This window comes from Bos grunniens, chromosome 1 (genome assembly GCF_055505025.1).
Source record: "Bos grunniens cultivar Pamir isolate PY7600 chromosome 1, Bosgru_T2T1.0, whole genome shotgun sequence".
NCBI lineage: Eukaryota > Metazoa > Chordata > Mammalia > Artiodactyla > Bovidae > Bos > Bos grunniens.
In genome coordinates this window covers 137,883,608-137,906,420 of record NC_141165.1, presented here as the reverse complement: position 1 = coordinate 137,906,420, position 22,813 = coordinate 137,883,608, and the positions used below count along the sequence as shown (strand labels likewise).

Sequence of the window (22,813 nt, the reverse complement as noted above, 5' to 3'; positions counted from 1 at the left end):
TGGGAAACTGGCATGGAATGGGGCACATTCTCTGCTTTTCTGTGCTTGCTTTTCCCGGGCCTTCTCTCCTTTCGGTTAAGCAAGTCTGAAGCCTTGGGAACATGCTGTCATATTTTAGATGCAGAGGAGTATTTAAAGTTAAGTGATTGATTTCTTGAAGAGTCCCTAATTCTTAATCAGAAAAATGAATCTCTAACAGTGGGAATTTCCAGTTAGCTGGAAGCTGGATGGAGAAAATGAAACTGAAGGGAAGCCGGATATTAGAGATAACTTTGAGGAAAGGTCTTGTCAATAGTTCCTTGAGATCTTACCATAACAGGCAGACTCAACCTCATTTGTGAGCCCTTCCTCTGCACTTGTCTTTTTCCTTCTTCCCTCCCTACTGTCAACATGCCTTCCTTCCTTTTTTGAAATACAGTGTTTTTTAGAGCAGTTTTACATTTACAACAAAACTGAGGCAAGGTACAGAGATTTCCCATGTATTCCCTGCCACTACACATGCATAGTTCCTGTTAATTTTTTTTTTTTTTAAACCAAAGATGATCCTGTATCGACACATAATGATCACTCAAGTCCACAGTTTACCTTAGGATTCGTCCTTGGTATTATATATCTATAGGCTTGGACAAATGTATAATGGCATATATTAATCATTAAAATGTCATACAGAGTATTTTCATTGCCTAAAATACTCTGTCCTCTGCCTTTTCACCTGTCTCCTACCGTTTCCTCTGGCAACCACTGATCTTCTTATTGCCCCCATTTTTGCTCTTTCAAGAATGTCCTGTAGTCGGAAGAATGCCCTGTAGTTTTACAATTTTGTGTTTTAAATTTCAGATTGATTGCTTTCACTTAGTAATATGTATTGAAGTTTCCTCCATGTCTTTTCATGGATTGATAGCTCATTTCTTTTTTTAGCACTAAATAATATCCCATCGCTTCTCTGGTAGCTCAGCTGGTAAAGAATCCACCTGCAATAAAGGAGACCCCTATTTGATTCCTGGGTCAGGAAGATCCTCTGGAGAAGGGAATCCAGTACTCATGGGATTCCCTGCTGGCACAGACAGTAAAGAATCTCCTGAAATGTGGGAGACCTGGGTTGGGAAGATCCCCTGGAGGAGGGCATGGCAACCCACTCCAGTATTCGTGCCTAGAAAATTCCATGGACAGAGGAGCCTGGCAGGCTATAGTCCATGGACTCCAAAGAGTGGAACATGACGGAACAACTAACACTTTCACCTTCATTCATGAATGTAGAATATCTTTTCATTTACTTAGTTCTTTGATTTTGTTTATCAGAGTTTTGTAGTTTTCCTCAATCGTCTTGTACATATTTTGTTAGATTTGTTTTAATACTTAAGTGTTTCATTTTTGGAGGGTATTAGTATAAATGATATTATGTTTTTAATTTCAAATTCCATTTGTTCATTCTTGGTTTGTAGGAAATCGATTGACTCTTGTATATTAACCCCTTATCCCGCACTTTCCTCCATTTTTTAATCAATTATTTATAAACGTCTACCTTGTGCTAGCACAGTCTGTACTCCAGAAGCTCAGAGTTTAGTGAGCAAGGTCGATAAATAAGTATAAAAGTTAAAAACATGTGTGATTAGTCCAGTGTCATTTCATGGGTTTTACAATTAGCTACTGACATTTGATCTTCTGGGAAGATGACACAGCAGGAGATGAAATATATGTTTCTTGTGTGGTGTCTTCCTGTACGTGCTCTTGAAGGACTGTTGAACTTCCCACACTTTCTAAGTATTCTGTGTATATGTTTTTTTCTTTTTTTCAATTAGAGTATAATTGATTTACAATGTTTTGTTCGTTTCTGCTGTGCAGAGAAGTGAATCAGCTATATGTACACATCTCTCCTGTCCCTCTTGGACTTCCCCACCCTATCTCACTTACCTAGGTCATCACAGAGCACTGAGCTGAGCTCCCCGTGCTATACAGCAGGTTCTTACTAGCTATCTGTTTTACACATAGTAGTGTATATATGCAGAGAAGGCAATGCCACCCCACTCCAGTACTCTTGCCTGGAAAATCCTGTGGATGGAGGAGTCTGGTAGGCTGCAGTCCATGGGGTCGCTGAGGGTCGGACACGACTGAACGACTTCACTCTCACTTTTCACTTTCATGCATTGGAGAAGGAAATAGCAACCCACTCCAGTGTTCTTGCCTGGAGAATCCCAGGGATGGGGGAGCCTGATGGGCTGCCATCTCTGGGATCGCACAGAGTCAGACACGACTGAAGTGATTTAGCAGCAGCAGCAGCAGCAGTGTATATATGTCTATCCCAATCTCCCAATTTGTCCCGCCCTCTCCTTCCCCACCTGTGTCCATATGTCTGTTCTCTATGTCTCCATATCTATTCGTGTCCTACAAATAGGTTCATCCATACCATTTTTCTAGGTTTCACATATATTCGTTATTTATATCCACACATATATATCCACATATATGTGATATTTGTTTTTCTCTTTCTGAACCTTCTTATTCTGGTAAGTTGTTAAAAATTACATACTTAAATTCATTTGCATTAACAACTTTAACTTTGTTCTACTTTTGATGGTCACTTTTTCATTGTTTCTTTATATCCTAAGTTTTTAAGAGAACTTTAAACACCAAAGTGAAAGAACTTCATGATGAGCTAGGAATTTAAAGTTTTTAAATTAAAATAGAAAAGATATTTTAGAAGAGATTCATGAACACTTTTTCTATATTTTTTTTCTAAAAAAATTACTATTTTGTCACATTCTTTCTTTAAAAATAAATTTGCCTGTTGGAGATAAATAAAAACCCAAACAAAAAGCCATCCCCCCCTTCCTCAAAAAAAAAAAAAAAAAAACAAAAAAACCCGAATAAGGGACATATGAAAGAGGTCCTTCAAAATGGACCTTGGTGGTCCAGGGAGACTTTCTGGAGAGGTATGAAGTGAGTCTTATAGTCTTATATTAGCCTCAGCCTTGCAATTTTTTTATGTCTGAGTTTTGTTTGTTGTAAAGTGGCAAGATAATTCTGATTCACAGAGATAAATAGTTGCAAGTATGACAGTTTTAAAATGTTATCTCAGGATGCTCTTTTATAAAAAGACATGGAAGAGAAGGTTGACACAAAAATGAAATTCTGGCTTGAGTGACTCTGAAGATGACAGCACCAACACCCAAAACTGAATATATGCCAGAGGGTAATTTCCAGAAAAGTGCAGCTTTTGACATTTTGTATTTAAGGTGTTTCATATCAGAAGATAGGAAGCATCCTATAAGCATAGAAATAATTGGTTCATTGAAAGTCAAACATGAATATATGTTTTAAAGTTGCAAGACCTCATTTTCCTCTGACATCTGGTGGCCTGCTTTTGATAAAATTTTAATGGTTTGTTTATGAAACTCTTCACTTCTGGAAGTTCATGCAGCTGCTCAGCTTGTTGTTCAGAATTCTGCTGCTTCATCATTTCAGATGAATCTAGACCAATGTCATTTTACATTTAGTGAAGTTAGAACGGTTCACAGAGGATCTCGTGTCCTTTCTGAATGTTACAAATGTCTAAGCTAGGTCATGCCACTGCTCTTCTCCCTTAGTCAAGCTGAATTAAAATGTGTTTATTTAATGAATGGCTTGTTATAGACAAAACTGTTCTTGATATTTCCTAGCAGTATGACACCATCACTATTCATTTACTTATTTAAATCCAGGGGAATTAAATGCTCGGTCCTTCTGTTATTTTTAAGGTAAATGATTGTATGACTTTGCTAGGGCTGCTATAACAAAGTACCAGGGACTCAGTTAGTGTCAGCGCTCAATTACTCAGTCATGTCGACTCTGCAGAGCCTGCCAGGCTCCTCTGTTTGTGGGATTTCCCAGGCAAGGATACTGGAGTGGATCTCCAGGGGATCTACCTGATCCAGGGATTAGATGGCTTAAATAGTAGATGTTTCTTTCTCATAGTCTGGAGATTGGAAGTCCAAGATTAAAATCAGGGTCAAGATCAAGTTGTCTTGGACCAAGGTGATGGTTTGGTTTCCTCTCAGGCCCTTTTCCTTGACTTGCAGATAAATGACTGCCCTCTCCCTACCTCTTTTTTTTTTTTTTTTTCCTTCTCTGTTCTTTTTTTTTTTTTTTAAACTTTACATAATTGTATTAGTTTTGCCAAACCCTGCCTCTTATCATGGTCTTTTCTCTGTGTGAACCTCCTTGATGTCTCTGTGTTAAAATTTCCTCTTATTATAAAGACACTAGTCAGATTGGGTTAGGGCCCTCCTTAATGGCCTTTTTAAAAATTGTTACTTTAAATATTTTTTTTCCAAATATAGTCACATTCTGAGACACTGGTGGGAGGTTAGGACTTCAATACATAAACTTTGGGGGGGTCACAGTTCACCCCATGTTATGAGGAAATATTTTGCCTTGGGTATTGTAAAAATGACAGTAGATTTAAGTTTTCTGTATAGCTTCACAGCTTCTTCATTTTGTTTGCATTATTTTTCATTTAAGACAGGAAAGACTTTATCCAAACCATCAGAGAAAAAATGGATAGCTTGAGTCTGTAACAAAGTATCATTTTTTATTTTATTTTATTTTTTTGTTTTTCTGTTTTATTTTATTTTATTTTTAAATTTTATTTTATTTTTAAACTCTACATAATTGTATTAGTTTCAGAATGGGGAACACATGTATACCTGTGGTGGATTCATTTTGATATTTGGCAAAACTAATACAATTATGTAAAGTTTAAAAAGTATCATTTTTTAAAGCATAGATCAATAATTGTATATGAGGATATACACTGCTTACATGCAAATTAACTGATTGGACCACAGCTTTCCATGTTTAAAATAGAATAAACTCCCCTATAAAAGCAATACCTGTGTGACATTTTTAACTTGAGTATTTCTCTCCTTTTTCTTCTCCCTCTCCTTCAACAGAATCCACATCAGTCTCCACATAACCCCTCTCAAGGGCAGCTGTGTCCACACAGGCCTCAGAAACTCTCCCTCCTGCATGCCCTCGCCCATGTACCAGTGAACAGAGGCACGCTTGGCAGGCATCAGGTCAAACCTGTGGTCCAGGCGAGCTCAGGCCTCAGCGATGGCTGTGGTGTTGCTCGGCATGCACACAGCTCACTGTCCTTTGGCCAGGTGTCTGCCAGGTGTCACAGTGGGAGGCTGGTAGCTAATGTCAACTCTGAAGCCAGTGGGGCACCATTCCACAAACTGGATGGTCTTGATGGTGACAGTGGCAGTACTGACATCTTTCATGGTACAACAGGCAGCGGGCCATGCATTTACCATGGTGAGGATCACATTTCACCATCTAGTTAGCTGGCTCAAAGCAAGCACTGGTGACCTCTGCTACAGAAAGCCTTTCATGGTGGGCTTTCTCAGCAGAAATGACAGGGGCATATGTGGCCAGGGGAAGTGGATGCAGGGATACGTCACCAGCTTGGTCTGGAATTCTGTCAGATCAACATTCAGGGTTCTAGGACTTCCCTGGTGGTCCAGTGGTGAAGACTCAGTCCTTCCACGGCAGGGGGCATGGGTTTGTTCCCTAATCAGGGAATTAAGATCTTGCAGTGCAACGTGGCCAAAATAAATAAAAACAAAAAAACCCGAAACATTCAGGGTTCCATCAAACCTTAGGGAAGCAGTTACAGAGGACAAAACTTGACCTATCAATCTGTTCAGGTTAGTATATGTTGGTTACTCAATATCAAGGTTTCTAAGACAGATGTCATAAGTGCCCTCATTGTCTACCATGAAAACACAATCATCAGAGTGCTCTAGGGGGTGTGGATGGTGATGATGGAGTTGTAGGGCTCAACTACAGCTATGGAAACCTGGGGTCACTGAGTAAATGGAGAACTGCAGCTTGGACTTCTTGCCATAATCAACAGATATTCCATCAGCAAGGAGGTGAACCTAGAACCAGTTCTCCCACCAAAGTGGTGGAGAACCAAGAAGCCTTGAAGACCTGTGACTGGTCAGTCAGTTTCTGAATTTGGTCCATGATGAGGTTAGTGATCCCCTTGCCAGTCAGTTCAGTTCAGTTGCCCAGTCGTGTCCGACTCTTTGCGACTCCATGGACTGCAGCACATTAGGCTTCCCTGTCCATCACCAACTCCTGGAGCTTGCTAAAACTCATATCCATCGAGTCGGTGGTGCCATTCAAACATCTTGTCCTCTGTCATCCCCTTTTCCTCCTACCTTCAATCATTCCCAGCATCAGGGTCTTTTCCAGTGAGTCAGTTCTTCGCATGAGGTGGCCGAAGTATTAGAGTTTCAGCTTCAGCAGCAGTCCTTGCAATGAATATTCAGGACTGATTTCCTTTAGGATCGACTGGTTTGATCTGCTTGCAGTCCAAGGGACTCTCAAGAATCTTCTCCAACAGCACAGTTCAAAAGCATCAATTCTTAGGCGCTCAGCTTTCTTTATGGTTGAACTGTCACCTTGCCAGTGGTGTACTGAAAAAATGTTGGGCATAGTTACAGGCAACATCTTCCTTGTCTGTGATGAGCTGCTCAAGGCGGAAGAGCTGGCGGTACATGCCTGTGCGAACTTCATCCACGACTGTGAGTTCCAGGTCTGCAAAACTGCCCTAGGCACATGCCTCCCAGCACTTGTCTCTGTGAAGAAGATGATGAAGGAGTCATCTCCTTCCCCAGTGGTCTTGTCACTTGGCATCTGGCCATCAGACTGGGTGCCATGTTCAAGGCAGTAGCGCTCCCAGCCAGCAAAGCTCCTAGCCAGCAATGCTGATCTGGACACCATCCTGGCCAGCATGGATGCAGATGCACTGATACATGGTTGCTATTTTATGGCTGCCCAGCTGGATGGCAGAGAGGAGAAAGAGAGGTTGTTGCTTCTTACAGAGCAACTCTGAGGCAGTAGATGTAAGAGACCTGGGTTTGTTTGTATTCTTGAAGGGACTCAGAATCACTCTTTCCCTCCTCCACTGGAAAAAGGGAAGAACATCATCTCTTCTGGAACGTGTCATAGGTAATGCAGTATTACTTAGTCTTCTTACTGACCCACCATGTAGACACGTAAGAGGGATATTACATAACCACAACACATGAATGGTTTGCTAAGAGCTTGAGTTGTGAAATCCCTTACTTAAAAGCTGTATGACTTTGTCCAAACTAAGGATATCATCTAAGCCACTTTAAAACAGAGATCTCTATAATGCCATGGCTTGAAAAGAGAGAAGTCTATTTTTCTCTCCTGTATCAGCTCACAGTGAAGTAATACACAGAGTGGGATGGGCAGATCAGTCTGTCCTTAAAAGATGGCTTCTATCTCTGGGTCCATCATGGCTGTTGCAGCTCTTGCCATCACATCTTCATCTCAGCCATCAGAAGCAGAAAAAGGAGAAAGAAAAGCTTACCTGTATTTCTTTTAATGTCTAGGCTTGGCATATAAGTTCACTTATATCCCATTCGTAAGCAAGTCATATATACTCATTTAGTTGCAAAGATGGTGGAAAAATGTAGCCTATAATGAAATGGCCATGGGTGCAGCTAAAACATGGGATTTTATTAATAAAGGAATAGAAGAATAATGAATATTGTTTAATGTCTTGGGTCCTGCAAAAGTGGAGCCTAAGTAAGGACTTGGATATAGCTAGTTCCAGTGCATTTACCTGAGGACTGATGCTATTGATCCCAGGAAACAGAGTGGGGAAATGCAAAGAGTAAGACAAGGAAAAGAGAAAGCCCATAAAGGGTGTGCTACCCAGATAGAAACCACTGTGGCAAAATGAGACTCATTTGCTCTGAGGATTATTTGTAGAACCGCATAGAATGTGGCTCAGCAGTCCATGGGGTCACAAAGAGGTGAATATGACTTAGCGACTGAACAACAACAGAATTGTTCAGTGAAGGATGGGGAGGCTGGGGTATTTATCCACTGACTGCCATCCCTCATCATTTATTAACTCTCCTGTACTTCCAGGCTACAGCCCTGCTTAGACAGTAGAATACTGAAGCCAGAGCATTGCAATATTCATGCAAGCATTCACAAGAGTGGTACAAATGTCAAATGGGCCAAAGGGATGTGGCCCAGGGCATCTTAAGTGTCTGCTCCTAAATAGAAGTAAACCTCGAGTGAAAGGTGCTCAGTCATGTCCGACTCTTTGCAACGCCATGGACTGTAGCCCGCCAGGCTCCTCTGTCTATGGGGATTCTCCAGGCAAGAATACTGGAGTGGGTTGTCATACCCTTTTTCAAGGGATCTTCCCAATCCAGGGATAGAACTCAGGTCTCCCACATTCCAGGTGGATTCTTTACCATCTGAGCCACCAGGGAAACCTCTTGACCTTTGTCCTAAATATGTCAGTGATGGAAAACTGGGAAGGAGAGAGAAACAAAGTTCTTTCAGGTTATTTAAGGAGGAAAAAAACCTGGTTTGATCTCTTAGAGATAAGGAAATGACAGCACAAACCTAGATGGCTGGGGGGAAATTTTGTGCTGGGAAATTGTGGGAGCTAACTAAGGTGCTAGTACGAGTTATTTGGTGCTAGTCCTGGAGGAACTTGAATATCATCCTGGAAAGTTTAAATGGATATATAGACAAGTACATAGATTTTGAATATCTGAAAATAAATACTTCTGTAATGTGTGGATTTGTTGGGAGAGCCTGCAGGTAGAAGACCAGTTTTGAGATGGTTACAGTGATCTAAGCATGAGATGATGAAAGCTGAAACTAAGGTGAAGCTAGTATGGAGAACCAGGAAGAAAGTTTTCAATTAAAAGAAAAAAAGTCAAGAAGGATACAATGGGAAAGGATAACAGGGTCAAAGAAGGTAAAAGTAAAAAAGTGGAATGACACAGGGGAAATAAGGGATGGAGATTGGTGTGGGGGACAATGACTACATTGTTTCCATTAAGCTTACTTTAAAATGTGAAGAATTAAAATGTAAAAATGGAAGTAATATGAAATTTTCTAACTAGGAAATATCCCTGGACAATCATAGGAAAAAGGAAGAGTATGGTGGCAAATCAGATCATCATAAAGTGTTAACTGGTATCAGGAAGTTACCAAAGTTAAATTTTGACATTTTACACCAGGTAAGCTTTAGAGTTGGTAATTAACTCTTCAGTTTGTTTTCAAGTCTCCTTACTTGATCCAAATCATTCTAGTTCAGAATAAGTATAGGACTTAAATACAGAAAATTGTAAGTAGTATTTTAATCTAAATTAGCCACATCTAATTCCGTCCTGAAAATGCAATATACACAAAATATTTATGCTAATATTTGGTTTTCAAAGCACCCAAAGTAGGAAAGGTTATCATTATTAAATGATCAAAACACTTCCTATTTCTTACCAAAGAAAATAAAAGCCTTATTACATTTTAACACATTATTGACCAGGGATTTTTGCAGGAGCTAATACCTATGGCGTTAATACATCTCTGATCAATAATGTGTTAAAATACTGAAAACAATACATTTTAGGCCAAACTGCATATGACCAATTGCTCCATTTCACCATTTTTAGGACAAAACCTTTAAAAAAATACTTGAAAAGTTACAGATGAGTTGCAAGAAAATTACAAAAATTTCTTGAATATCTTTTATCCAGATTTGCTATTTGCCACATTTACCTTATCACTCAGAGTCCCTTGGACTGCAAGGAGATCAAACCAGTTAATCCTACAGGAAATCAGTCCTGAATGTTCATTGGCAGGAATGATGTTGAAGCTGAAACTCCAATACTTTGGCCACTTTATGTGAAGAGCTGACTCATTGGAAAAGACCCTGGTGCTGGGAAAGATTGAAGGCAGGAGGAGAAGAAGACAACAGAGAATGAGATGGTTGGATGGCATCATCAACTCGATGGACATAAGTTTGAGCAAGCTCCAGGAGTTGGTGATGGACAGGAAAGCCTGCCATGCAGTTTGAGGGGTCACAAAGAGTTGGACATGACTGAGAAACATTTATAATATATGTTACTATTAATTTTTCCCTAAATTATATAAAAGTTAGTTATAGATATCATATCCTTTTATTTATTTCTAAACACTTCAATATTCATTTCTTAATAAGGACATTTCCTCACATAACCACAGTCCAATGATCACAGTTAAGAAGTTTAGTACTATGACCTAATATACTGTCAATATTCAAATTCTGCCAATTATTCAATAATGAGAAACCTGTATGCAGATCAGGAGGCAACAGTTAGAACTGGACATGAAACAACAGACATGTTCCAAATAGGAAAAGGAGGACATCAAGGCTGTATATTGTCACCCTGCTTATTTAACTTATATGCAGAGTACATTATGAGAAAAGCTGGGCTGGAGGAAGCACAAGCTGGAATCAAGATTGCTGGGAGAAAGATCAATAACTTGAGATATGCAGATGACACCATCCTTATGGCAGAAAGTGAAGAAGAACTAAAGAGCCTCTTGACGAAAGTGAAAGAGGAGAGTGAAAAAGTTGGCTTAAAGCTCAACATTCAGAAAACGAAGATCATGGCATCTGGTCCCATCACTTCATGGCAAATAGATGGTGAAACAGTGGAAACAGTGGCTGACTTTATTTTCTTGGGCTCCAAAATCACTGCAGATGGTGACTGCAGTCATGAAATTAAAAGACCCTTATTCCTTGGAAAGTAAGTTATGACCAACCTAGACAGCATATTAAAAAGCAGAGATATTACTTTGCCAACAAAAGTCTATCTAGTCAAGGCTATGGGTTTTCCAGTAGTCATGTACGGATGTGAGAGTTGGACTATAAAGAAAGCTGAGTGCTGAAGAATTGATGCTTTTGAACTGTGGTGTTGGAGAAGACTCTTGAGAGTCCCTTGGTGCAGGGAGCGAGCTCCGCCCCTGGCAAAGGTCTTGAGGAAGGAGGCTTGGCATACGCAAAGGAGGGATCAAGCCTCAGGAGTCTCCCTGGAAATTCTCGAGCATCTACCCCCAAAACCAGAGTCTGCCTACTTTCTGCTTTGTGCTTTCATGTACACCTCTGACTTTACAGGGGGCTGTCCCCCACTACCTCTCTCTGAAAAAAGAGTTAGCTTACAGCTCCAGTTAATAATTCCTGGGTGTGACAGTGTTTCAACCTACAAACTCCTTTGGAAGTCTTCTAGCCTGCCTGAATAGGTTTTTCCGGCCACATGTGATTGCTCAGAGCCTCCCAACTGTGAGAGGCATGAGATGTTCTAAACTGTCTAAATGCAGATTCCTTTGAGCAGTTAAAAGATTGATTAGAAATTGTATTGGTGAAGGGATTTTCACTTGTTGGGCCAATGTTTGCTGCTAAGTTTCCATATCCCTTACCTGCTGTGTCCCTGGCAGTGTATTGATTAATATAATTGGTGTAAATAGTAGCTTTAATGTTTGTAACCTGGGACCCTTGAGTTAATTCTTTTTCTTGTTATAGCCCACCACACCTTTGCTCTGTAGGAATGCAACTTTATCTAATGCTTTTGGAGGGTGGCTCCTGACCAATCACCTTTAGAGAAAAATAAGTTTTCTGGAGAAAGGGTCTTAAAATGTTAACAGGCCTCCAGGCCAGAAGATGATGCAAATCACCTAAGCTTTTGCATATGATAAGTCTGCAGGAAGAAAGCCTGGCTTACTGCATGACTCTACCCCTTCCCCCATTATCCTCTATGCATAACTTAAGGTATAAAAACTACTTTGGAAAATAAAGTGCGGGCCTTGTTCACCGAAACTTGGTCTCACCATGTCGTTCTTTCTCTTGCCTTCTGGCTGAATTATTCAGCCTCTTTTCTCCACTGAATTTCCTCACTGAGCTATCCTTATTCTATTACTCTTTATATCCTTAATTAAAGTTTAATTAAGCAGTTGTTTCCTGATCCTCGCCGACGCCGTCCTCACTTCGAATTCCCTGGATCCACTGGGGCTGGACCCCGGCACCTTGGACTACAAGGAGATCCAACCGGTCTATCCTAAAGGAGATCAGTCCTGAGTGTTCATTGGTAGGACTGATGTTAAGCTGAAACTCCAATACTTTGGCCACCTGATGTGAAGAGCTGACTCATTTGAAAAGACCCTGATGCTGGGAAAGGTTGAGGGCAGGAGGAGAAGGGGACGACAGAGGATGAGATGGTTGGATGGCATCACTGACTCAATGGACATGGGTTTGGGTGAACTCCAGGAGTTGGTGATGGACAGGGAGGCCTGGTGTGCTGCGGTTCATGGGGTTGCAAAGAGTCGGACATGACTGAGCTACTGAACTGAACTGAACTGATTCAATAATGTCCTTTAAAGCATCCTCCCTTGCCTTCAATATCCAATATAGGGTCACACCTTGCATTTAATTATCATCTCTTTTAGTCTCTGTATTATTATCTATTACTGCATATGACTTACTCCAAAATTTAAACTTAAAATAATAAATATCAACTGTATATTAATCTTATATCCTGCAACTTTACTGACTTCACTTATTAGTTCCAATAGTTTTTTTGGTGGAGACTTTAGGGTTTTCTACAGATAGTATCAGGTCATCTACAAATGAATTGTAGGTCCCTGGTGGCTCAGACAGTAAGGAATCTGCCTGCAATGCAGGAGACTTGAGTTTGATCCCTGGGTGGGGAGGATCCCCTGGAGAAGGAACGGCAACCCACTTCAGTATTCTTGTCTGGAAAATTCCATGGACAGAGGAACCTGGCAGGTTACAATCTATGGGGTTGCAAAGAGTTGGTCACAAGTGAGAGACTCACTCTTTCACTTTCACTTTTATCTCCAAATAGAAACAGTTTTACTTCTTCTTTTCCAATTTGGATGCTTTTATTTCTTTTTCTGACCTGATGCTGTGGCTAGGACTTTCAATACTATGTTAAATGGAAGTGTCAAAATTGGGCATCCTTGTCTTGCTCTTGATTTTAGAGGAAAAGCTTTCAACTTTTCATCATCATGTGTGCTGTTAACTGTAGGTTTCTCATATATGGCCTTTATTATGTTGAGATATATTCCCTCTATAGGACTTTCGATGAGAGTTTATGTCATAAATGGATGTTGAATTTTGTCAAATGCCTTTTCTAAATCTTTTGAGATGATCATGATTCAGAGAGTAAAGAATCTTCCTGCAGTGTAGGAAACTCAGTTTCGATCCCTGGGTCAGGAAGATCCCCTGGAGAAGGGAACAGCTACCCACTTCAGTATTCTTGCCTGGAGAATTCCGTGGACAGAGGATCCTAGCGGGCTACAGTTCATGGGGTCACAAAGAGTTGGACGTGACTGAGTGACTAACACCCTTACTTTTCACTTTGAGATGATCATGTGATTTTTATCTATCCTTTTGTTAATATGGTGAGTTCCATTGATTGATTTGCCCATATTGCATCCCTAGAATAAATCCCACTTGATCAAGGACTGTGATCATTTTTATGTATTGTTGAATTCAGTTTGCTGACAGTTTGCTGATTATTTTTATATTTATATTCCCCAGAGATGTTGGCCTGTGATTTTCTTTCAAGTAATATCCTTGTCTGGTTTTGGTATCAGGGTAATATGACATCAAAGAATAAATTTGGGAGTGTTCCCTCCTTTTCAGTTTTTTGGAATAGTTTGAGAAGGATAGGCATTAGTTCTTCTTTATATGTTTGGTAGAATTGCCCTGTGAAGCTGTCCAGTCTTGTACTTTTGTTTGCTTGGAGTTTTTTGACTACTAATTCTTTTTTTAAATTTTTTTTTTTTTTTAGTGAGCTGTGTGGCACATGGGAGCTTAGTTCCCTGACCAGGGATTGAACCCATATCCCCTGCATTGCAAGGTAGATTCTTAACCTCTGTACCATCAGGGAAGTCCTCAAAAGCATTTAGTTTTTTAACCAATAAACATTGCACTAGTTTAGAGTTTCCTAAATTGTTTTGGTTCATGGTACCATTAGTGTCTCAATAATTTTTTCCCACAACCTACCTGGGCCAAAAGAAATACCTAACAGTTCCATTTGTTAAACTGTTAGCTTTAAACACCTTAGTAAGTGTTCATGTTTTAACAACCAAGTAGCCATTTATAAAGCATGAAAGTGAAAGTCGCTCAGTCACTCTTTGTGACCCATGGACTGGGGCCTGCCAAGCTCCTCTGTCCATGGAATTCTCCAGGCAACAATACTGAAGTGGGTTGCCATTCCCTTCTCCAGGGGATCTTCCCAACCCAGGGATTGAATGCAGGGCTCCCAAATTGCAAGTGGATTCTTTACCATTTATTTGAGCCACCAGGGAAGCCCTTTATAAAGCATATATATGTACCTAAAGAAAAAGTGTTTAGTTTCATCTTGAATAGACACAGTTACTAACAGGATGGGTGTACCTACTGGGTACAGTCCAACTTCACTAACCTTGGAATGTTTGGACACTGCACTCTCATTTCCTGTTACCCATTGATTTTCACGTGGTCCTTGCTTTTTATTGCAGCCATCATGGAAAGCCCAGCTTTGCAAAGAAAGAAATGTCTTTGAAAGGAGTGTAGCACAATCTAATGAGAATGTGAATCACTTCAAGGGTAGTAGTATCTGACAGATGCTGCTATGCTGTCCTTGAAAATTTTAAATATCTTGTTGGGTCCCCTAGATTACCTCAGGTCATAGTTTGGGAACTGCAGTACTAGCTGATGGAAGATTAAAAGAGAAATAAGGAGACCAATTATACTACTGCATGTAGAAACATGGTCAAGTAGGTATTCCATAAGGTGGAGTATCACAACCAAGATGCAGTGGACATTTTTTTGTTTTTGTGTTTGGTCTGTTTGGTTTTGGTATTTGAAGCCCTGACTTGTGGTTGTGTTTTTGCTGGACCGGTTCTGTGGTATGATTTTGGCTGTGGTTTCAGTGATATACCCTTTCACCACCTTTTTTTCTCATTCTGAACATAGATCTCTAGTCTTCCTGAGAATGTGGGAAACCTGATATTCTTCCAGTAAATTTCTTTCTCTGATTGCCAGCCCAAATACTCAAAGTTGGGACAAATAAAAAGGAATGTGACCCAAGATTTCCAGTACTGGAAGAGAGGCAAGGTTATACAGGGTATATTGCACTGGTGTCACCAGACAGAAGGCACATCTCACTACTTCCTCTCCTTGCTGTCTGATGACATCAGAGGTCTGTGATAAATGTTAGGCAGATGAAAGGATGAATTTTAGGTAGAGTTATCCAAGTAGGGGAAAAAAGGATGCACAAGATTTACTTAGATGATAGATGCTTTTGGTAAACCCAGAAGTCATTAAATGTTTCTCACTAGCAAATATTCCAGAAGGCCAGATCTAGAGGTGTGTATTAGGAAACTAAATATCCGGCTCAGAAAGCAAGGGGAAAGGAAAACGTGTCTACCTGCATCAACTCATGAAGCAGGCGAATGAGTGAAACTCAGAAAGGCCTCTTTGAAAGAGCAAATGAACAACATTAGGAAATGGAATCCTAGAAGCATGTCATAAAGAAAACATTGTAGCAGAAAGAATTGCTCTACTGTTTTGAGTTAATGTAAGTTCCTCAAGATGAAAAAGCAGGTTTGGAGATACACCAAGCAGAAGACATTAGCCTTTCCTTGTTTCAATAAAATAGAATAGGACATGAGTTTTTAGCATATGAACTCTCAGTGAAATAGATGAAATCTGTAGTTTTGAAGTTGACAGGTGGTTCTGGCTTCCATGAAATGAAGCAGTTTCTGATGTGATTCATTTTGTCCTTGGTAAGTGAAATCATGATGTCGTGTATACATGCCATTGTTAGGTACACACAGGCTCGTGACATTTCCGTGCTCATAGGGAAGCTATGTGGCGGGAGCAGTTGGTACAAGAGCCTTTCAAATAGTAAGCAACATTATAATTTATATTACTTATTCAAGAATAATGACTGAGTAGAGCAATGCTCTTAAAGGCACATGCTTGACCTTAATGTGAAATATCACATCGTTTCTCAAAACTCAGTTTAAAACCAGTTGCCTAAGTTGTTTTAATTATGCTTTAGGGTTCTAACCTATCCGCCCATCTTGACCTATTTGATATTGTTGTTGTTTAGTTGCCAAGCTGTGCCCTAATGTTTTGAGATCCCATGGATTGTAGCCCGCCAGGTTCCTCTGTCCATGGGATTTCCCAGGCCAAGAATATTGGAGTGGGTAGCCATTTCCTTCTCCAGGGGATCTTCCTGACCCAGGGATTGAAACCATGTCTCCTTCATCTCCTGCACTGGCAGGCAGATTCTGGTATGCTTTATGTAAACTGTGTTGTCTGTGTTCTTATAAATCAAGTTCTTGTATACCAACTCTTTCTCTCCACCATGGATAGAAGCTAGTTGTATTCAGAAAAGAAAACTCTTACCCTGTTGTAATACCAGGGGAGTATCATGCTTTTCTACTGTTGAAATTGGGCATTATGAGGTAATCCGGTGTGAATTTGGATTAAGATTCAATTACTGGGCTCATTTTTCCTTTCAAAATGATCAAAAGACAGAGAAGGAAACCAACAGGTTGAGAAAGAGCCCCTGTAAGTTAAAGGAAGTTGTCTGATAAGAGATGAATACTGATGCAATGAGTCAGCCAAGACACATGAGTCTTCCTTTGGGTACTTGGCATAAAACATTTCAGGGAAACATTCTTATGTCTTTAGCAAATAAACGTGGGCAGAACTTCCTCACAATTGATAGCAATCTGCATTTCCAGTATTATATCCTACCATTTCTTCCTACGTAGTCTAAACAACCATTTTATGAAGTTCCTTATGGTTTTCTTTCCATGCCAGGACCTTTTGTGACTGTTTTTTGCTCCTGCAATGTTTCTTTAATAATACCCTTAATCTTCTTCCTCTTTGCAAGCATGCTTAGTCTATTCAGTCATGTCTGACTCTTTTATGATCCTATGCACTGTAGCCCTCCAGGCTCCTCTATCCATGGGATTCTCCAGGCAAAAATACTGGAGTGGGTTGCCATACCCTCCTCCAGGGAATCTTCCCAACCCAGCAATTGAATCCATGTCTCCTGCAATTCCTGCATTGCAGTGGATTCTTTACCCACTGAGAAACCTGGGAAGCCCTCCTCCTCTTTTAGTTCAGTTTTAGTTCAGTCACTCAGTCGTGTTGGACTCTTTGCAACCCCATGAATCTCAGCACGCCAGGCCTCCCTGTCCATCACCAACTCCCGGAGTTCACTCAGACTCATGTCCATCGAGTCAGTGATGCCATCCAGCCATCTCATCTTCTGTTGTCCCCTTCTTCTCCTGCCCCCAATCCCTGCCAGCATCAGAGTCTTTTCCAATGAGTCCACTCTTCGCATGAGGTGGCCAAAGTACTGGAGTTTCATCTTTAGCATCATTCCTTCCAAAGAAATCCCAGGGCTGATCTCCTTCAGAATGGACTGCTTGGATCTCCTTGCAGTCCAAGAGACTCTCAAGAGTCTTCTCCAACACTACAGTTCAAAAGCATCAATTCTTTGGCGCTCAGCCTTCTTCACAGTCCAACTCTCACATCCATACATGACCACAGGAAAAACCATAGCCTTGACTAAATGGACCTTTGTTGGCAAAGTAATGTCTCTGCTTTTGAATATGCTATCTAGGTTGGACATAACTTTCCTTCCAAGGAGTAAGCGTCTTTTAATTTCATGGCTGCAGTCACCATCTGCAGTGATTTTGGAGTCCAAAATTTGTTCCATCAATGGTGCCCCGACAATGCTTGCTTCATAACTCTGTAAAGGCATATAATTAACCACTCAGTTGTGTCTGACTCTTTGCAATCCTGTGGACTGTAGCTTGCCAGGCTCCTCTGTCCATGGGATTCTCCAGGCAAGGAGACTGGAGTGGGTTGCCCTTCCCTTCTCCAGGGCATCTTCCCAATCCAGGGATTGAACCCAGGTCTCCTACATTGCAGGTAGATTCTTTACCATCTGAGTCACCAGGGAAGCATAGGATCAACTTTATTGTACTGTTTCTGTTTGTGTTGTACCTTGATAGGCAGAGTCTATTGCTTAGTCAATTTTGTTCTTGCCATATTACAGGCATACTCAAAATGTCAAATTGCAGCCTATATATTCACGTATAAATGGCCATACCTATTGTTTAGAATATTTTAAGCTTAAAATCTTGTGTTTCTCTTGATTTTCATATTTATAGTGGTGTCATTTGCTCTTTTGTAAGTGGTCTATGGAGACAGTCACTTAAATTCACTGAACGCTTTGTTTCATCTATTAAAAGTTGTATTTTTCTACATGACTGCTAACATGTCTTACACCCTGTTTTTTTTTTTTTTTTTTTTTTTTACTTGGATGCATCAGGTCTTAGTTGTGTCACGTGGGATCTAGATCCCTGAAAAGGCAATGAACATGGTCCCCTCGCATTGGGAATGCAGGGTCTTAGCCACTGGACCACCAGGGAAGTCCCCTAAGACGTCTTATATCCTTAGCTTATAATCAGGCCTTTCAGGGTAATCCTGGATGAATTACTTAGTCTCTTTATGACATGAAGAAAACACTTCCAAATTCAGAAGGTGGTTGTGAGTATCAAATGGGACAACATCTGGAATGCATTTCAATTGGTTCAGTAAATAAATGTTTATTGAGCAGCTGTGTAGGTTCCAGGAACTGTGGTAGGCACTAGAGATGACTAAGATACAGTCTCAAGTCTGGGACAAGTTATAGCCTAGAAGCCTTGCCTTGTACATCATATGGACTCAGTAACTGCTTGTTTCCTTGTACCTTTTTCTCCCTGGCCTATCAGATGTTTCATGCTGGTATTTGGACTGGAATGGGGAGACAGCTTTACATTTTGCATTTACTTGTCACATGATCTTTAAATACAGTAATGAATCTTACTTCAAGAGGTAAAGCTAAAGTACAATTCATTTCTTAATAGCGAAAGGGATGGTGTCCTTTGGAAAGAACAAGGTCAGATAAGAGCAGCCCTCCATCAGATGGGAGTTGCGTGCTCTTGGAAGAAGAATGTGTGGGAGTGACTGGCTCCATACTGTCTCAGCCTGAGAACAGCATTCAAGATTTTCTTATAAAAAAAAAAAAACAAAAAAAAAACTCTGTTTCATTAGCAAAGCAAACCCAGTGACTAATTTTCCTAACACATCAGTTTTATATTTGTGTTACACACCATAAAACAATTGCTTAAGAAGTTTCTGCTGGTATTTTCAAAACAAGCCATCCAGTGCACTTGGCCTCCAGGAAAGCTGCCCACACTATTTAAACACATACACTGGCCGATCAGTTTTGACACATCCATCCTGCGTTACTGGTTTGCCTCACTTCACTTCATTTACCATCTTGTCTCTGCGGCAGTCATTTACATGTACGTCAAGTTGTGGCTGCATGATGGGAGATTCCTTACTGAAGATGAGCAATCCAGTGATTTATTCACAAAGATGTACTTAACTATTTAAAATTTTTAATATTCTGAGAAAAGAAAATCAGAAAATGCTGAACTTCTCTTTTAAAGCATCAACTGTTGCCCCTTGTGGAGTTTGGCTAAGTGTTAATATAGTGAATTATACCAATAACATATGATGGACAATTAACTCTCAAAGTTGGGGAAGGAATTCTTGGTAGAAGAATCTTCAAAAGTATAGAGTTAAAAAGGAGTGTTCAAGGATGTCACAGATGGATCAGTAGTAGGAATGTAAAGTGGGCAATGAAGCTGGTACCACTGATTGTGCATGGTCGCTCAGTTTTGTCTGACTCTTTGTGACCCCATAACCTATAGCCAGCCAGGCTCCACTGTCCTTGAGATTTTCCCAGCAAGGATATTTGAGTGGGTTGCCATTTCCTCTTCCAGGGGTGCTTCCCTCATCTAGGGATCGAACCCATGTGTACTGCATTGGTAGGCGGATTTTTACCACTGAGCCATCTGGGAATCCCACCACTGACTGTTCAGTTCAGTTCAATTCAGTTCAGTCATTCAGTTGTGTCCCCATGGACTGCAGCACGCCTGGCTTCCCTGTCCATCACCAACTCCTAGAGCCTGCTCAAACTCATGTCCATCAAATCAGTGGTGCCGTCCAACCATCTCATCCTCTGTTGTCCATTTCTCCTCCTGCCTTCAATACTGCAGTTTTTCCCATCAGGTGCCCCAAGTATTAGAGTTTCAGCTTCAGCATCAGTCCTTCCAATACACGTTCAGGACTGATTTCTTTTAGGATTTACTCGTTTGATCTCCTGCAGTCCAAGGGACTCTCAAGAGTCTTCTCCAACACCACAGTTCAAAAGCATCGATTCTTCGGCGCTCAACTTGTTTGTAGTCCAACTCTCACATCTATATGTGACTACAGAAAAAACCATGGCTTTGACAATATGGACCTTTGTTGGCAAAGTAATATCTCTGGTTTTTAATATGCTGTCTACGTGGGTCATAACTTTTCTTCCAAGGAGCAAGCGTCTTTTAAATTCATGGCTGCAGTCACCATCTGCAGTGATTTTGGAGCCCCCCCCCCCAAATAAAATCTCTCACTGTTTCCATTGTGTTCCCATCTATTTGCCATGAAGTGATGGGACCAGATGCCATGATCTTAGTTTTCTGAATGTTGAGCTTTAAGCCAACTTTCTCATTCTCATCTTTCACTTTCATCAGAAGGCTCTTTAGTTCTTTACTTTCTGCCATAAGGGTGGTGTCATCTGCATATCTGAGATTATTGATATTTCTCCCGGCAATCCTGATTCCAGCTTGTGCTTCATCCAGTCCAGCATTTCTCATGATGTACTCTGCATATAAATTAAATAAGCAGGGTGACAATATACAGCCTTGACATACTCCTTTCCCGATTTGGAATCAGTCTGTTGTTCCATGTCCAGTTCTAACTGTTGCTTCCTGACCTGCATACAGATTTCTCAGGAGGCAGGTCAGGTAGTGTGGTATTCCCATCTCTTTCAGAATTTTCCACAGTTTATTGTGATCCACACAGTCAAAGGCTTTGATGTAGTCAATAAAGCAGAATTAGATGTTTTCCTGGAACTTTTTTGCTTTCTCAGTGATCCAGCAGATGTTGACAATTTGATTTCTGGTTTCTTTGCCTTTTCTAAATTCATCTTGAACATCTAGAAGTTCATGGTTCATGTACTGTTGAAGCCTGGCTTGGAGAATTTTGAACATTACTTCACTAGTGTGTGAGATGAGTGCAATTGTGCGGTAGTTCCATTGGCTGTGCCTGCACGGAAATAGTTCTTTATGTAGTTCTAAAGGTCCGTCTAGTCAAGGCTATGGTTTTTCCTGTGGTCATGTATGGATGTGAGAGTTGGACTGCGAAGAAGGCTGAGCTCTGAAGAATTGATGCTTTTGAACTGTGGTGTTGGAGAAGACTCTTGAGAGTCCCTTGGACTCATAGGAGATCCAAGCAGTCCATTCTGAAGGAGATCAGCCCTGGGATTTCTTTGAAAGGACTGATGCTAAAGCTGAAACTCCAGTACTTTGGCCACCTCATGTGAAGAGTTGACTCATTGGAAAAGACTCTGATGCTGGGAGGGATTGGGGGCAGGAGGAGAAGGGGATGACAGAGGATGAGATGGCTGGATGGCATGACTGACTCGATGGACGTGAGTCTGAGTGAACTCCGGGAGTTGGTGATGGACAGGGAGGCCTGGCGTGGTGCGATTCATGGGGTTGCAAAGAGTTGGACATGACTGAGCAACTGAACTGAACTGAAGGAATTGAGACATTGTTTTGTGTGTGGAACCACTAAATATTTTTAAATAGCATAGTGTTAGATCTTGCATTTCTGTTGATTGTCATTGGTCCATCTGCCCACCTATCTCTATGCCCACCTTGCCTCTGTGCTGCAATAGCTGTCTGTCAGAACTTTCAGACTTACCAGCCCAAGTACCTTTCATGGACTCCAGCTTTAACAGGTAGGACTTACAGCCCTAACTCTGGAGCAACATGACATTTAGGATGCACAGCTGGAGGAGAATCTCTGCGATCTTAGGGGAAAGAGTGTGATGACTGTCCTGAACCCTCAACAAGTAACCACAAGTTTCCTGTGATTTTGTAAGACAGAAAGAAATGTGCTTGCAGCACTTAGCTTCATTTGCAATTGCAAGGATTCTGTTCCCATGTGAACATTATACTATTTTTTTTTTTTTTTTTGTAGCTGTGGAATGGGGCATGCAGGATCTTAGTTCTCCAACCAGGGCTTGAACCCATGACCCTGCAGTGGAAATGCTGAGTCTTAACCACTGGACTGCCAGAGTAGTCCCCCATGTGAACCTTATGAATTGACTAACTAGTGTGTTAGTCAATCAAGTGGCACCAATGCAAACCTGATTCTTTGAAAGAAAGCCAAAAGTTTGCTTATTCAGATAATTGAATAAGTTTGCTCATAGTTTGCTCCCCATTCTGAACCTATCACTTTAAGCGAAGACGCTGAGGAAATTTCACAGATGCATGCAAGTCAGGGAAGTCATGGTATACTCCCCAGCAGCTGCTCCCATTGGGAAACAGAAATGTCATAAGGAGAGTTGACCTCAGCCCAAGAATTGATATGTCTTGTCTAAAAGAAGCAGTGTTTTCTTGCTGGTGATGGGTTTACAAGTGGTAGGTGACCCAATCCTAGTCAATGAGATGCAAGAAGAGATTTCCAGAAAGTGTTCTGAAAGTGCTGGATGAGAAATCAGTCTCTTTATCTATAGCTGATTGTGAGCAGGGACCACATAGCTAGATTGTACTGGAAACTGTCTTGTATGCATATGTCTCTCCCTCTTGGACCTCCCTCCCTATTCCTACATCCCACCCCTCTAGGTCATCACAGAGCACCGAGCTGAGCTCCCTGTACTATAGAGCAGCTTCCCACCAGCTATCTGTTTTACACATGGTAGTATATATATGCTAATCCCATTCATCCCACCATCCTCTGAGTCAACTG

General features: G+C 40.9%; 1 long non-coding RNA gene and 1 pseudogene across 1 annotated transcript in view; one reads left to right on the top strand and one right to left on the bottom strand.

Annotated features, from left to right (window-relative positions):
* LOC147380240 (uncharacterized) overlaps positions 1-22,813 on the top strand; it is a 679,399-nt gene that overhangs the window by 315,335 nt on the left and 341,251 nt on the right. The window lies entirely within an intron of this gene.
* Positions 4,882-6,805, bottom strand: LOC147380243 (tubulin alpha-1A chain-like; annotated as a pseudogene).